Consider the following 16078-nt stretch of genomic DNA (forward strand, 5'->3'; position numbering starts at 1 on the left):
CCGGGCTCCTCCCCCCTACCCCTCCCGCAGAGGATTTATGGCTTTAATAATGCAGACTTTTTCCACCAGCCTCCCTTGCTGTTTAGTCCCCTCTAAAGATCCTTAAAATTAAAACACTAATCAGGAATTTATTTTCTCATCAATCCTGCCCTTCGGGTTATGAGGCCCGGGTGTTTTCATAGCCCGCTGGCTGGCCGCGGGGAGGGCCCCTCCAGAGGGGGAGCCGGCACAGGGACAAGGGTGGGGGCAGCCAGCAGAGGCAGAGACAGGCCATGAGGCCGAGGTGGGAGAGAGAGGGAGAAGAGGCGTCCTGTGGAGCCCGCAGACAGTGCCCTGGCACGGGGAGCCAGGGAGGGCCCTGGAGGGAGAGATAGGAGGAGACTAAGGAAGCAAAGCAGACTGGGGAAGACAGCCAGCAGGGACAGGGGAGACAATGGAAGACAGACCAGCTAGCTGGGAGCTCCAGAAGCCTCCCCACTCCACCAGGGCGAGGCTCTAGGTTTCTCCCTAGTGATGTCTGCAGACAGGCACTGGGGGGCCTGATTTCTGGCTCCAGGCTCCCCCTGGCTCTGAGACTCTGCAAGGTCCTTCATGAAGCCCCTGAGAAGCTTTCCCCACTTCCCCACACCCCCCAGCCACAGAAATATTGCTGGTTCCCAGCCCCTGCCCCCCTTCAGTATAGGCAGCTGGGAGAAGGAAGGCACCACCTCTCTCCACCTGCCCCCCACCCAGAGGGGCTGTTTGCCAAGGATGTTCCTCTCAGCCCATTAGGGTTCCCTATATGGGAAGCCCTTGAGATCAATCAGGTCACTGAGTACCGAGCAAGGGAACTGCTGCCTGCTTTACCTCTGGCTGGGTGATGGGCAATCATTGCACTTCTCTAAGCCTTGGCTTCTTCATCTGTATGATAAGGGTTTTGGATGATCTGTGTAGCCCCGTCTTGCTCTAATGTGCTATAGTTTTTGATGTTGTCATTTTAGAAGTCCTGAAACCAAGTAAAGAAACGGGAAATCTGTACTTTTTTCACTTGTTCTTTTGACAACGAGAATTGAGGCCTGCTACTGTGGAGGGTGCTATGCCAGGGATTGGGGAAGTCACCCTGAAGAGCCCTGGACCTGACCTTGGTTCATGGGGAAGCTGTCACCTGCTGCGGCCTCAATCTGTTCATCTGTACAATGGGCACCCATCCTGCCCCAGACGTTATCTTTCAGGAAAAGCCTTTGTCAACCGATGCTGGGCATTAGAAAGAACCATCAAGCATGAGAAGTACATGGCAACTTCAGCCAGCTCGGAGGCCTTCCAGGCCCTGGATGGGCATTCCCTCCAACTTAGGATGCCAGGGGCAAGACCTCAGCCTCACAGGCTGTCCAATCTTGGAGAGCAGGATGAAGGGGGAGCTTAAGGCAGAGTCAGTGACCTGATTGAGAGTGTCAGCCATAGCTCCTGCAAGGTCAGTACCTTGGGTAAGTCACTTTTCCTCCCCCAGGTCCCAGACTCATCTTTCAGGGAGGATAAACTTTCTTGCCTCCCCTGGGGTGAGATGTGAGAATTGAAGGAGGTGGAAGGCCAGGCACACAGCAGGTGTTCCAAAAAACGCTGCTCAGGGCAGGGTTTAAGCCAAAAGAGCGCCAAGGACAAGAGTACCAGGTGTCCTGTTACCCCCTCGCAAAGCAGGGCTTTAGTCGCCCAGCCTACCCTGGGGAGGCAGGGGACGCTCAGGGCTCTGGGCCAGATGAGGCCTTTTCTGGAGCAGTATTAGCATTTTCCAAGATGATTCAGCAAAACCAGGGGGCTTAGCTAGGCCTCCCCTTTATGCTGAGAGGCTTGTTCATGCCACAGCCCAGCTTGTCTGCCTGATAGGAAATCAATGTGTTTATGATCCAAGGCCTCTTGCGCAAAAAGAGGAGGGAATAATTGCTCTTCTGAGGTCTGAATAGCGGCGTGGCCAATCTACTGATTTAATTCGCTGGGCACCTGCCCAACCCAGCGTCTTTCCTCTCCTCTAGTGCAAGCATCCAAGAACAGGTGGACCCGGGACAGTGATCAAAGGACTTTTCCTAACCCCGTCCTGAGAAATAGGTGAGCCCTGGGAATCCCTCCCCCTGGAAACCCGCGTGTGCCAAATCACACAACCCGAGGAAAGGAGTTTTGTTGTGTCCCCGAGAGGTTCTGAGTCCTGAAATAATAGAGACGTGGTCTCTAACTTATACTCCCATGAGAAATAATACAGGGTTTATGGGAAAAGGTAGATTTTGTTGAGAGGGATAAAGTAATCGGACCATAATTATGTCTTATTTATGTTGTGACCTCATGTCCAGGGTAGCACATGATACTGCTCTCTGGTAATAATAGGGATTCAGAGGCAAAGCTAATATTGTAGAAGTGAATAGAATTCACAAGGATTCTTAGGAACAAAAGTGTTTGGGAGAGAGAATTGGAACACTGTCAGGATGTCATGTATGTGGAGGAGAACTGGCCTGAAGATTTAGATTTGATTAATAATAGATTGATTATTTGGGGCAGCTTGGTGGCTCAGTCATTTGAGCGTCCAACTCTTGATTTCGACTCAGGTCATGATCTCGGGGTTGTAGGATTGAGTTCCATGTTGGGCTCCGTGCTGAGTATAGAACCTGCTTTGGATTCTCTCTCCTGCTGCCTCTATCCTCATTCAGGCTCTCACTCTCTCTTAAAAAAAAAAAATTACAGTTAGTCACTCAACCAATGTATACCATCAAGTGGCCATACATGAGGGAGGCAAAAGAATTGCAAAGTCGTGAAATGATGAAAAAATTTATGCTGGTATTATTAGATGATTCAGTTTGTTTAAATCCGTACCACCCCCTCTCTGGTCATCACTGATGTTTGACATGTGTGTGAGCATTTTAATTGCTGGAAACTATGACAGCTTTGTCATAAAAAGACCTGGCCGGTGGGACAGAAGGGCAGGCTAAGCTGTGAGCTGTTCTGCTAAAGCCCCTGCGGAGCATTGACCCCCAGTTGGCGCGTTGAACATGCTGGGCAATCATGTCACTCTGTAACCAGGGGACGGAGGAGGTTCAGGGCCTCTCCATCCAGCCTGTCAGCATTGTTTGTGGGTAACAGTGAGATTGATGATTCACACCTGGTCCTGGTGAGCCCCCTGAAGGGCTCTGCCGTGGAGGCTGCTTATGTAGCAGGGAAATGCCTACCTGACCAGCAAAATAAGAAAATAACTAAACCAAGACTCCTCCCCAGGTGGGAGGTGTTCCATGCTGAAGCCTATGGAAAGGGAGGATGGAAGAAGCCTGCACCTGGCCCTCCACAGCCCCAGCTGTGAGTATATCCTTCCACACAGTCACGGTGAGTATCCTTTTCCTGTAACAAACTGTGGATTTGTGAGCATTGTCGTTTGCAGTCCCGTGAGTCTTCTTCAGTGACTGAATCCAACTTAACTTCCATGATTAAAGGTTAAAAATCTATCTTCTGTATTTTATGGATGGAGCAACTGAAACCCAGAGAGGGGAAATGACTTACCATGGTCATGTAGCAGATGTATGGTAGAGCTCAGATTAGCATCAAAACCTCAATTCTCAGTCCAGAGATATGGGTCTGCTTTTTGCTCCTCAACTTAATCCTTGGATGTAAGCAGCTACTTCCCAGGAGGCCTAGAAGAATCAGTGAGGAGCACTGACCACTAGCATGGTCATTAGGTGGGAGGAGAATTACCCCAGGAGGAGGTGATCTTGGAAACTAGAAAACAGATGGTAAAACCTGAGGCTTTTCTCAAGAAAGGGGCACAGGACTGAGTCTCTGAAGGGAAAGTGTATCAGTCAGTGTAGGATAACTGCTGTAACAAACACCCCCAAATCCTAGTCACTGAATTCCCAAAAATCTTGTTTATCATTCCTGTCAAAACAGGTCAGCCAAAAAAAAAAAAACAGGTCAGCCAAAGAGAGTGAGTGCTGCTCCATGCAAGCACCCAGGGCCCCAGGATCCTCTGTCTTGTAGTTCTGATTTCCTCAAGGTCCCTGAAGTCCTCACCCTCCAGAGGGAAGTCCAGGAAGGAGAGAACACTGATTTTGTTGTAAGAGGCCAGCCCTGGGGTGACCTCTTTTATGTGGTGGTCTGCATGCCGCTGTAGAGGAGTCAGCACAGAGGGACTGGCCTCCTTTCTTGCTGTTGGGGGGTAGAGAAAGGGCCTGAGCCATCCTACGACTTCACACTTCGGAGTCCCCAGAGGCTATCCTGACATCCTGATGGCAATGTAGTCCTTCCACACAAAGTGAGATAAATCCCAGACAGACAGCCAATCCCAGATGGCCAGGCCCATCTTGGCCTCTCTGAACCCACAACCCAAGTTCATCTAAGAATACCCTTGGAGGAGCATTTCAGGAGTCTTATAGCTCCCTTGCCATCCATTATAACCTTGGAATAAGCCACAGTAAGTTATGAATTTTGATTTGGTCTTCCCAGGGATGGGCTGTTCTTCACTTGTATTTTAAGGCAAAGACCCCCCTGGAAGTTGATCTCAGTAGCTTAAAAACTGCAAGAAGTGTCATTTGTGTGTTACCCGAGAGTTAACCTGTATTAGAATTTTCCACCCGAGCTGGCAGTAGGAATTGGTAGGGCACAGGGTAGGGACTGAAGCTGAGGCTGGCTTAGCATCCGGCTGGGAAGAGGCTCCCAGACACGCAGTACTCCAGGACAGAGAGGCTGAGGTATGTATGGGAGGAGCACAGGCCTTAGGGTGAGATCCATCTGGCCTCTACTCTCTGTTACAGGGCTGTGTGACTTTGGACAAGTCAGCTCACCTCTCTGGGCTTTGTTTTCCTCATCTGTAAAATGGATCTACTCAGATCACAGGATGCCGTGAGATTGAATGAGGGAATGCACTACAGCGTGATACTTGGCACCCAGGAGGTTCGCAGTCACTGATCTTTCGCCAGGATCCCCCTCCACCCCTCTTAAACTTTGTGATAAGGGGAGCCCAGAGCCTTTTTAGGTAGGCCTCTATATCATTAGAAAGAGTCCTCCAGGACCCTGCTGTTTTCCCAGGAGCTGAGGATGTTATCTGGCTACACAAGGGTGAGACATGAAACTTCTCTGCCTGGTTCTGGGGGCCAATCTCTAGTGAGTTCCTCCATTCCTGAACTAATTTTTCCACCCGGCCTGGGAGAGCCTGGGCTTATAAAATGCATTTATTACTCGAAATGATCTAAATCTAATCTAATTCTCCCGTGGAAACGATGTAATGATGTTCCTCACTAAAGACCTGATGCTCAACATTTTATAAAATGACCACAAACATCTTTGTTAATCACGTTTAAACAACCTACCTGTGCTCCGGGCAGCAGCAAGCTTTCAGAAGTGCTTCTAAATCAATTAAACAGGGTGACATAGTAAGCACGCACATAAAATACCATTTAATATGAGACAGAGTCATAGTGATAGGTACAAGAGGTCCTCGTCAAAATTCTTGTTAATTTTCGCCTCGTTTTCTCCGCAGTGAATAATAACACCTAACATTTATTGGGTGCTTACAAAGTGCCAGACGCCATTCCAAGCACTTTACAGATACCATGTCGCTAAATGCAACCCAAAGACCAAAAAGAAACCTAGGGCCCAGGCAGGTTAGGGATCCTTCCTGCAGACACGTGGGCAGGAAGGGACAGACGCAGGCTTTGAACCCAAGTAACAAGATTCCAGACTCAAGGCTCTTAGGTGAGTCAGGGATTAAGGGAAATGTATCAAAAAGCTCATCTTGGGGATCCCTGGGTGGCTCAGTGGTTTAGCGCCTGCCTTTGGCCCAGGGCGCAATCCTGGAGTCCCGGGATTGAGTCCCACGTCGGGCTCCTGGCATGGAGCCTGCTTCTCCCTCCTCCTGTGTCTCTGCCTCTCTGTCTCTCTCTATGTCTATCATAAATAATAAATAAATAAATAAATAAATAAATAAATAAATAAATAAATAAATATTAAAAAAAAAAAACCTCATCTTACTCTGGCTGGTTTTGGCAGGTGACCTGAGGAGATATTTGGGGACAGGCACTGCCATTGGTTGTCTTCAAGAGGTATCAGCCAATCATATCTGTTTAGAGCCCTTCCGGTCTGCGTTCTGCTCTATTCTGCAAAATCTAATCAGCTCCACCCTGGGTACCAAGAGCTGTGCTAAGCACTGGAGACATCGAGACTTTTGAGAACCAGCCCCTTCCCTCTAGGGCGAGTCAACGAATAAATGGCCCATTCCAAACTGGGAGACAAAGCACACCACATATACAGGTTAGGGCACAAGGAAGAAACAGTTCATTTGCAGAAGTCGGAGAGGAAAAAAAAAGTAATTACTGGGAAGGATTTTGGAAAATGAGGAGGAGCGTTGCTGCCACATAAGAGGAAAATGCATCCTAGACAGAGGCACCCATGGAAGGCGCGTGGATTGGGTGGAATGAGCATGTGACTTGGTGTGGCTGAGGCAAGAAGCCTGTATCGTAGGGGTGGAGGGGAGGAACATGATGCTGCTGTGCCGAGTCCTCAGAGCTTTGCAGGCCATTCTTAGAAGCCTGGATTTTCTCCTCCAGAAGAAGGAAATTGTATTAGTTGGGACTCTTCAAATTGCAAATGATAGAAACCCAATTTAAATGGTCTTGGACTTGGAAAGTTCTGACTCATGTAACCGAGACCACCCATGTTCACTGCATTCAGGCATGGCTAGATCCAGGTGCTCGAATGATATCATCTGGAGTTGTCTCTGTCCCATTTTTTAGCTTTGGTTCCTTTGGCTTAAGCCTCAGGTAACTCTGCCCAATTGATGACGAAGATGAGCTCTAGCAGATGTAGCGTTACATCTTGCCAGCTGGGCAATCTCAGGGGGAAGTAAAGTATCTTGTTTCTGATCATTCCAATCAGAGTCCTGGGGCAGATACTAGTTAGCTCTAACTACCTGCCTGAATGGCCTGTGCTGTCATTGAGGAATGAACCCCAGATGTCCAGAGGCTCTGGGGTCAGTTCCAGCCCTGATATTTAACCAAGTGGCCTAGGTGACTCCCTCTGCTCTCTGGGTCTTGTTATTCCCATCTGGGGAGGGGTAGACTGGAGAATCTCTGAGGCCTCTTGGAGACCTTACCTCTCAATCCTGCATATAGCCTGCCTGCTTGGAGTGCTGTCCGGTGGCGTGAAGGTGTCCTCAATCAGCAAACTCACGCTGCCTGCAGCGGGGATGGGCTTGCTTGGCACTCACCACACTTCCTTGTTTGCTCTCCCTTTGTGATCCAAGCAGAAGACGATTAGAGGCTTGACTGATGGACAAGGGTCAAGCGGGCAGAGCCGCTCCTTCCCCAGGGACCTGAGAGAATGGGCCTGGAGACCAGGGCCACCGTGTGTCACCCCCCATGCAGCCCCCTGCCAGCTCGGGGACCTGCAGAGGAGATCTTGCTCAAGTGCAGGGTGATTTGATAATCACAGGAAGTTGACTTCACCAGAAAGCATGACTGCTTAATCCTTAAATTTTATGTGAATTTTTCTCCCCTTGAATTCTCACGGTACTTAATTCCAGGGCTAATCTGGGACCCTGGCCCTAATGTGTGATCCGGGTCACTGTCGTCTTTCTCAGGCAGCGGTGAGGCTGCTCACCTGTGCACTTCGTGGCCATGGAGTCATTCTCCACCGCGTCAGGCACCTCCTCCTGGGGGCTGCTCTTTCCCGGGCTCACTAGGACGCCTGTCTTCTTTGGATTCCAATCTTCCTGGTCCTGGAGTGGGCCTCTGGCCAGGCTCAACTTGACTGTTATCTGGCCTTTCCCAGGGCATATGACATGCAAGCGCGCCTGTCCTCGTTTGTCGCCTTTGTTCTTGGGGTCAGGGAGGGAAGGGAGGCTCTCAGTTGCAGAACAAGTTGGGAATGATGGGCCTCACTCACCCAGGTGCTGTCTTTGGAGGGTGAAGAGAGACCTTTGTCCCTTCCAGTTCTTCTTTCCACTGCCCTCCTTCCCTGGGCCAGGGACAAGATGCTCTGTTAGTTTCAGAGGGTGACCTGGCCACTTGGCAAGAGTAGCAGGAACCGAGCATCAGTCTTTCTTACTTCTCCTTCCTCCCTTCCTTCCTCCCTCCCTTCCCTCCTCTCTTCCTTTCTTCCTAGCTTCCTTCCTTCCTTCTTTCTCTCCCTCCTTCCTACTTCTCGTTTTCTCTTTTCCCCTTTCTCTTCCTCGCAGTAACTCAGATAATACTGAGCGCTTGCCACGCGCTGGGCTTTGTGCCAGGTGCCAGGGATACCGTGAGCAAGATAGATGTGACCTCTGCCCTCCCGGGGCCCAAATGCAGGGGAGACAGATGACAGATGAGCGAACCAGCCTTGGTTGCTATGGAAGGTGCAAACAGAGCCCATGTCACCCTGAGGTGATGACATTTGAGCTGTGACTTGAATGACAAGAAGATGCACAAGCAGGGAAGAGACATTCGGGCAGACAGGAAGCAAGTGTGGGAACCCGGGGGCAGGAAGGGACTTGGCCTGTGTGAAGAGCAGAGGGAGGCTGGTGCCGCAGAAGCAGAGCCAGCCAGGGAAAGGCAGTGGGGCCAGAGGGACCAGGGCCAGGTAAGGAATGGGGCGTTTACCTCTGAAAGGACAGAAGGGAGTTCTGGAACAGGGACAGGAGTAGGAGACCAAGGAAACAGCATGAGTAAAGACCTGGTGGCTGGAGGGCAGTGTGGGAAAATTCTAGTAGTCCATTATGGTCCACTAGGAAAGCTGCTTCCTGGGCCTTGAGGACAATGAGGGGTGCAGGTAGAAAGGGAGAGGGAGAAAGGGGAAATGCGGGGCAGGGCAGGAAACAGGCGCTGGGCAATGGGCCTGAGCTACTGAGAACCAGAGAAACTGCCCAAGGGGCCGCCCACCTGGCCCTGACCCTGAGGACAGCCTCTGGGCTCATTTGACAAAGGTGCAGCGCCCTGGATTAGACAGGTGTGCACTGTCCTGCTCTGAGCAACCCCCACCCCCCAGCGTGGAGGGTGGCACGGGGACCCCAGATCCCACCCAGGTTCTGCCGTGGCCACTTACTGGCTGAGCAACCTTAGACATGCTAGCTAACCCTGTCGTTCCTCAGTTTCCCCATCTGTACAAACAAGAAGATCTATCTACTAAAATGGACTCTTGGATTTATGAGCTGGTCTCTGTAAAAGGCTCAGCCTGGCACACACTAAGCATTCAGTAAATGTTATTAGCAACAGACTAGCAGATGAATAAGGCAAATAAGGCAGCTCAGGGCAAGAACATAAAGCCATCTAAGCCATAGGGAGAATAAACAGAGTGGCGAAGGAGAGGAGGGCGTCATGAACTCTGATGTGGGGACTCTGGAGCCGGCTCAGGGTTCAGGAAAGGCTTCTCTGAGGAAGCAATGTGGTGGGGGTCCTGGGAGGCTGAGCAGAATTTCATCTGCAACAGGGGAGTGGCCTGTGGCCTGAGGAAGGGGCAGAGTGGGATGCTTTGGGAAGAGTGAAAGGTCCAATAAGATGGTGGCCTCCAAGGAGGGTTGGGCAGAGGGACAGGGTTGGTCAGAAAGGTTGGCTGGGCCACAGAGTGCAGGCCCTGAATGTCATCCCAAGGAGGTTGACTGAATCCTTAGACTAGAAAAATGTTCTTTCTTCTCAAAGCTGAGAAGTGAGTGACATAATGAGATCAGATCTGAGTTTTCAAAGCTCTTCCTGGCAGCCACACTGTGGGGTGGGAGCCATGTGGGGGAGGCTGCAGCTGCCTCCAGACACCAAAAGGGGAAGCTCCAGAAACCCATTGCGTAGGCCTTGCTCAGGGCAGCTGATGCTTCCTTGGAGAGGACACCCTAGGCCCTAGTTTTGGCCTGGGATCAATTTCTCTGGGTGACCTTGGCCAAGTCACTTTCCCTCTCTGGTCCTCAGTGTCCTCATCTGTTAAATGAGTGTACTGGCTGAAGTCCCTACAAGACTGTATAGCACAATGGGGGCGCAGAGGGGGGTCCTCAAACTGAGGTGCCTACAGGGAACAAGCAGCAGATGCAAATAAGAGAAGGAGCAGAAGAGCTTCGAAGAGGTGGGAATGGTGGGAAAGAGGAAAAAACTTGTTCAGAAAGGGGGGTTGCTGCTCTGCTCCAGCCCCAGTTGCCATGGGGGCAGTGCACATGCGTGATAGGGTTGCTGGTGAGTCTTCGGATACTTTTGAAAAGAAGGTAAAAACCCAATTTAAAAAATAAGAAATCTTCTGACTTTTATTTATTTATTTTTTAAAGGTTTTATTTATTCATGAGAGACACACAGAGGGAGAGACACACAGAGGCAGAGACACAGGCAGAGGGAGAAAGCAGGCTCCATGCAGGGAGCCAGATGCGGGACTCGATCCCAGCACCCCGGGATCACGACCTGAGCCGAAGGCAGATGCTCCATTGCTGAGCCACCCAGGTGTCCTGAAATCATCTGACTTTTAAATGTTGGCTCAGTTCATTAAAAAAAAAAATCACGATTTGGGTCACCCCCTTTCACCTACCGGCCAGAACCCACTTCTCCCCCACCCCACCCCCTGCCCGTTTGAGACCCCTTGTTGCAGTGTTTCTGGAAAGGGGAGACAGAGCAAATAAAGAGCAGGGAACTGACAGAAGGGGTGCTGTGGGCAGGAGCCCTGGGTCCCGGGACTGAGGACAGCCTGGCGCCGGCCTCCTTGCAGGAAACCATCCTGGCCTGTTATCAGCTGCGAGCCTCTTCAGAGCTCACTCGGGAACCAGGAGTCTGTTTTCATTAGAAGCAGAGCGCTGAACCGGCCCCGGAGGCATATAAACCAGCTCCCCTGTCCGGGAGGCTTTTAAATCTATCTTGTAAACTTGCCTTTCAGACCTGACGGGAGGCAGTCTTGTCAGGAGAGAGGCTGGTGAGCAGAAGTCAGCGGTCACATTCCTATCAATCAGGCCTGGGAAGGGGGAGGAGGTAGGGGGAGGACTCTGGGGGCCAGGGATTGGCGGTCCTGGGGCAGAGTCAAGGGCAGAGACCTGAGTCCAGAAGCGCTGTTCCGGCCGCTGCTGACTGTGTCACATTGAGCGAGTCACTGAACCCTCTGAGCCTTGGCTTCTTCCACTGACATGTACAGTCAACTTTGCAGGGTTGGTTGTACCACTCCATGGAGCTGCCTACTACTCTCATTTCCGTTTTCTACAAGAGCAAACCGGGTGCTTCAACTGGCCCAGGGTCAAATACATCTAGTGAAGTCAAAGGTTGGACTTGAACCCAGGTGGTCTCCTATTCTATTCTAGTAGACTGGGCAAGCCATGAGAAGGGTGTTTGGACCAAGAGCCGCTGTGGGGTCTTGGAAAGCCCCTTCCCCTTTCTGGGCTTCCAGATGGGGTTGGCTACTTGACCTCAGGACCCTCCAACCCTGATGCCCGTTTATTCAATGAATATTCGTTTGGCACCTGTTCAGTGTTAAGGGGTTGGTGAGAGAGCAGGGAACAGGACAGACAGACAGACAGAGTCATGAGCTCTTGAAGTTTACAGCCAGATACTGGGATGGGGTTGGAGGAAGGAGTGGAATGATAGGGACCCAAGACAAGGGATGCTTCCCAGAGAGTGATGTGTTTGGAAGCCAAAAAGACAAAGCAGGTGAGAGGGTGCTACAGGTGGGCATGGGGAGCTGTCAGGGGGCGGGGGACAGGGGGGGGCTTGTCCATAGCCCCTACGGGGATGGTGAAAAAGTGTCAGTTACATAAAGACCTACTGGACAGTCCTTGCAGGCAGAAGCAGAGGCCCCCAGGACACAGCGGGCTCCATGTTCTCAGGGACAGAGAGAAATCCGTCAGCCCTTCCGGCCCTCCTCTGTAGGATGAGGGGCAGGCAGCCGAGGGAGGAAGAGGGAGCAATAGTGCTGACCTTGAGAACCCATAAACCTGGAGGACTGGCCCTTTAACAATCCCCGGGTAAGCGTCAATGCAACTTCAATTTGAAGATCCCAGCTTGCTTAGTACAAGTGGAAAATTGCCTTAGCTTCTATTCTCTATTGCGTTTTGATCTCGATTTCATCATTCGGATGTACAGCAGTGCATTTTCAACGGGTACAATTTAATTAGGCTCAATTTGTATTAGGCTAAATTTTATTAAAGACTCATTTGGAAAGAGCTTCATGTCCAAGGTTCACTGGGCTCCACCATTTGCTCAAAAACAGACTTGGAATAGAGCCTGCTGACGCCCCTGGATTCCGGAGTGCTGTCCTTCTCTGCCTCCAGCACACCGGCCTGGTTTGTCATTTAATTTCCATCTCATTTAATAGAATGTCTTTGGACATCTCTGGGTCTTGGAGCCTCTGACAGGTGTCTCCTGTAATTACACAGAGACTCTTCATATGCTACTTCAGTCGGTCATCAAACATTCATGGGGAACATTACAGGAGTGAGGTCCTAAGCCCGGGGCTTAGGACAGGAATAAAAAGATACAGACCCTGTAGACAGACACCTTATAGCTTAGAAAGGGGTGGGGAGGGAGAAAATTCACAATTCCGTTTTCATCCTCATGAATAGTCCTGTGTGGCAGGCAGTGAGGCACTATCGGCCCTGTTAGCAGATGAAGACGGCCACGCTGGGTCCTCATTCTCAATTAGAAAATTAAGTGGCAGAGTCAGAGCTTGAGCCCAGGATCCTGGGACTGGTTCTGCTTCACCATATCTTATTTGTCCCTTGCAGGTGAGGTGCAAGGATATTTGCCAGGGCCGAGGTGGAGGCAGGAAAGGGATCAGGTCAGGCCAGGGACTCTTGGAAGGACACCTGGGGACAAAATCTTTGCAGATATCAGACCTGAAGGCCCAGGAGCTTCTGAGTCACAGAACCTGAGGGGGCAGAGAGGGGATGTACTAGTCAGGATTCTCCAGAGAAAGAGAACTAATAGCATGGATATATATACATATGCAGTTGACCCTTGAATAATATGGGTTTGAACTGTACAGGTCCCCTTACATGCAGATTTTTTACGGTACGGTACTGTATGTTTCTTTTTCCCATGACTTTCTTTTCTCAGGTTGATTTTGTTGTAAGGATACAGTATATAATAGAAATAACATACAAAATATGAGTTGATCATCTGTTTATGTAATCAATAGGGCCTCTGGTCAAGAGTGGGCTGCTAGTAGCTAAGTTTGGGGAGAATCAAAAATTCAGTGTGGATTTTCAACTGGGTAGGAGGGCTGACTATAGAAAGAGGCTCACTATAAGGAATTGGCTCATGAGATTATGGAGGCTGAGATGTCCTAAGTCTGCAGGTAGCAAGCTGCAGACCCAGGAGAGCCCGTGATGTAGGGTCTACTCTGAAAGCCAGCAGGCGTGAGCCCCAAGAAAAGACAATGTTCCATTTCAAGTCTGAGGGCAGGAAAAGACCAAAGCCCCGGCTCAAGGCAGCCAGGCAGGAGGAGTTCTCTCTTCTTCAACCTTTCTGCTCTCTTCAGGCCTTCAGCTGATTAGATGAGGCCCACTCTCATCAGGGAGGGTAATCTGCTTTACTCAGGCTACCCATTCAAATGTTAGTCTCATCAAGAAACATCCTCACAGACTCAGAATGTTTGGTCAAATGTCTGGGTATTTCATGACCCAGTCAAACTGACATAAAATTAATCATCGCAGAGGGAGAGACATTGCTAGCGAGAGATCCAGTGGTGGCAGGAGAGTACAGGAAGTTCACATCTCATTTCATCCTCACAGCCACTCTGTCAGAGAGGGATCATGATTTTCATTTTAGAGATGAGAACATTGAGGCTCTGATAAGGGATTTACCCCAGGACACACAGCTGGTGACTCCATGTATCCTCATCCCTGGGCAATATTTGCATCTGTGAAAAAAAAAAAAAAAAAAAAAAAAAAAGGTGAGGATGTCTGTCTCCTAGAGAGAAATTGGGAGAAGCTTGAGGCCAACAGGCCTGATGGGAACCAGGGAGAAAGAGCTATACTGAGAATAGGCTCTCAGGATCCAGTCCTAGTTCCACTTCTAGTTTCATTGTGGGACCTTGAGCAAGTCACTCCCCTTATATTTCTTCTATAAAATAGAGAAAGGTGGAAGCCGAGGTGATCTTTAAGATCGCTACAAGTTTACCTTCTTACCACAGGGCCTTTGCACATGCTACTCTCTCTCAGTCAAGGAAGCTTCACATTCTACCTGGCCAGTTCCTGCTCCCACTTCCCATATCAATGTAAATACCATCTCCACCAGAAAGCCTTCTCAGAACCCCCTCAATTGGTTTCTCTTAAAATATCCTCTCCCGTTCCCTAAATTTCTCCTTGCAAACTCTTGTTTGCAGTTAAAGCAACATGTGTCAGAGTTTGTTTCATCTCTACTTCTAGACTGTCAGCTTAACAGGAGCAGGAGCCACATCTGACCTGTTCACTTCCATGTCCCCGATACCTAGCACAGGGTGAGGCACATAGTAGATGTTCAATAAATGTTTGCTGATTGATGGACAGGAGGTTTGAATGCTTTAATGGTACTTGACCTTGGGAATAATGAGAAAAGGTAAATAATCCACCCATCTTCTCTGAACATTATAAACACCTGGCCATCCCGCAGACCACATAGCCAGAGCATCCAATCCCACTCCTGAAAAAGGGAGAACAGGTGGGGCCATTGTGTATGGGACATCCACCCTTCTCACCTTTCCTGCCTCCCTCGCACCTGCTTCCTGCTATGGGAGTTGCTGGGGAAAGGGTTTGTGCTGTGGAGGGCTCTTGTTGTGATTCTCCAACCTGAACCCTTCCCCCACGCTTAGCAACCCCCCACAGTTGCTCCAGAAACCCCTGCGGTATTGTTGATGGGGAATGAGGATTTCAGGTACTCACTCTCAGCCCTGGGAATGGACTTGCTGACTTAAAATCTTTGGATCGTTCCCACCTAAATACTCTCAGTGCAGAGAGCAGAAGAAAAGACAATCCATCCAAGCTGTCAGGAAATCCACATAAGCAGCTTCCTTCCTGAAGAGGGTCTTCTTTTTTCCTCGAGATCTCCCCTGGCGGTGGCACACACGCTGCAGGGAGCTGTCAGCCCTGTGGAGAGACTGGAAGAATTAAGAATAAAAATTGACTTTCAGAGAATAAAATCAGACCTGACAACTCAAGTCATTCAAACCAGCCATGGTTAGCAGATGGCAAATTGTTTGTCCAAAGGGGGTGGCAGGGAGGGTGTGGAGGAAACTGCCTCGGGGAAGAGCTCTGGGAATGTGCTCCTCTCCTTCGGACTTGAGGTCTCCAGCAGTACCCTGCTCCACCTTGTCAACCGCTTCTTTTTCAACTCCCGTCCTTGTCTGCAATAGTGCCAGTAAGTTGCAGATATGCCATTAAATGCCGTTGGTCATCATTGTTAGCAGATTCCATATCTGTGAATTCGCCTACTCACTGGAACTTGACCCTGAAATTGATACTGTCATTCACAGACCCACAGAGTGGTGATAAGTTTGAATCCTTCCACACTTGGGTTCTCAGCTGAGAACGCTCTCCCTTCTTATTTCAGCTCTCGGGCTATGAACATCTCCTTTGGTGGTCTACTTTGTGCCCTGTTGTGTTTTTCTTTTTACAGTTTTGTGCATTTGGTTGGTGATTTTGTCCCTTAAAATGGCTCCAAACATACTGTCTCTCATGTTCCCACATGCAAGAAGCCTGTGTTTTACCTCATCAAGAAAATATGTGTGTTAGTGAGCTAAGTTTCATCAAGATATGGATACTAGTTCTGCTGGCCAGGAGTTCAGTTTTAGTGAATCCACAATACATATGAAGAAACACGCATAAAATAACAATATGTCTTGATTGGTTGACAAATGTATTGTGGCCGGAGGCCCACAGGAAACTAACCCTGTATTTTCCCTAGGAGCAATAGGTCGGTACTCCCTAATTCGGTGTCACAATGACTTTATAGAGAATAAGTACTTCAAATAATGAAAATCAACTATATCTGACTCACTGTGTTGAGTTGTTTCTGTATCTGAATCTCCCCCTCTGCTGCCCCCTGCCAACATACCACATGCTGGAGGGCACAGATGGGACCTGACTCATCTCTACCTTCTGAGCACCCCTGGGGTATAGTAGGTCCTTTGTAGGTTTTTGCTGAATGTACACCCTGCTATGAAGGACATTGAG

General features: G+C 49.7%; 1 long non-coding RNA gene across 1 annotated transcript; it reads right to left on the reverse strand.

Moving 5' to 3' along the window:
• Positions 1-10199: 10199 nt before the first annotated feature.
• Positions 10200-14992, reverse strand: LOC112924108 (uncharacterized). Its single transcript, XR_012001709.1, has 2 exons — positions 14789-14992; positions 10200-13788 (listed from the first exon to the last, which is right to left on the reverse strand). It is a non-coding gene; the product is annotated as an uncharacterized lncRNA (long non-coding RNA).
• Positions 14993-16078: the final 1086 nt, after the last annotated feature.

The sequence above is a fragment of the Vulpes vulpes genome, chromosome 5 (assembly GCF_048418805.1).
Source record: "Vulpes vulpes isolate BD-2025 chromosome 5, VulVul3, whole genome shotgun sequence".
NCBI classification, from domain to species: domain Eukaryota; kingdom Metazoa; phylum Chordata; class Mammalia; order Carnivora; family Canidae; genus Vulpes; species Vulpes vulpes.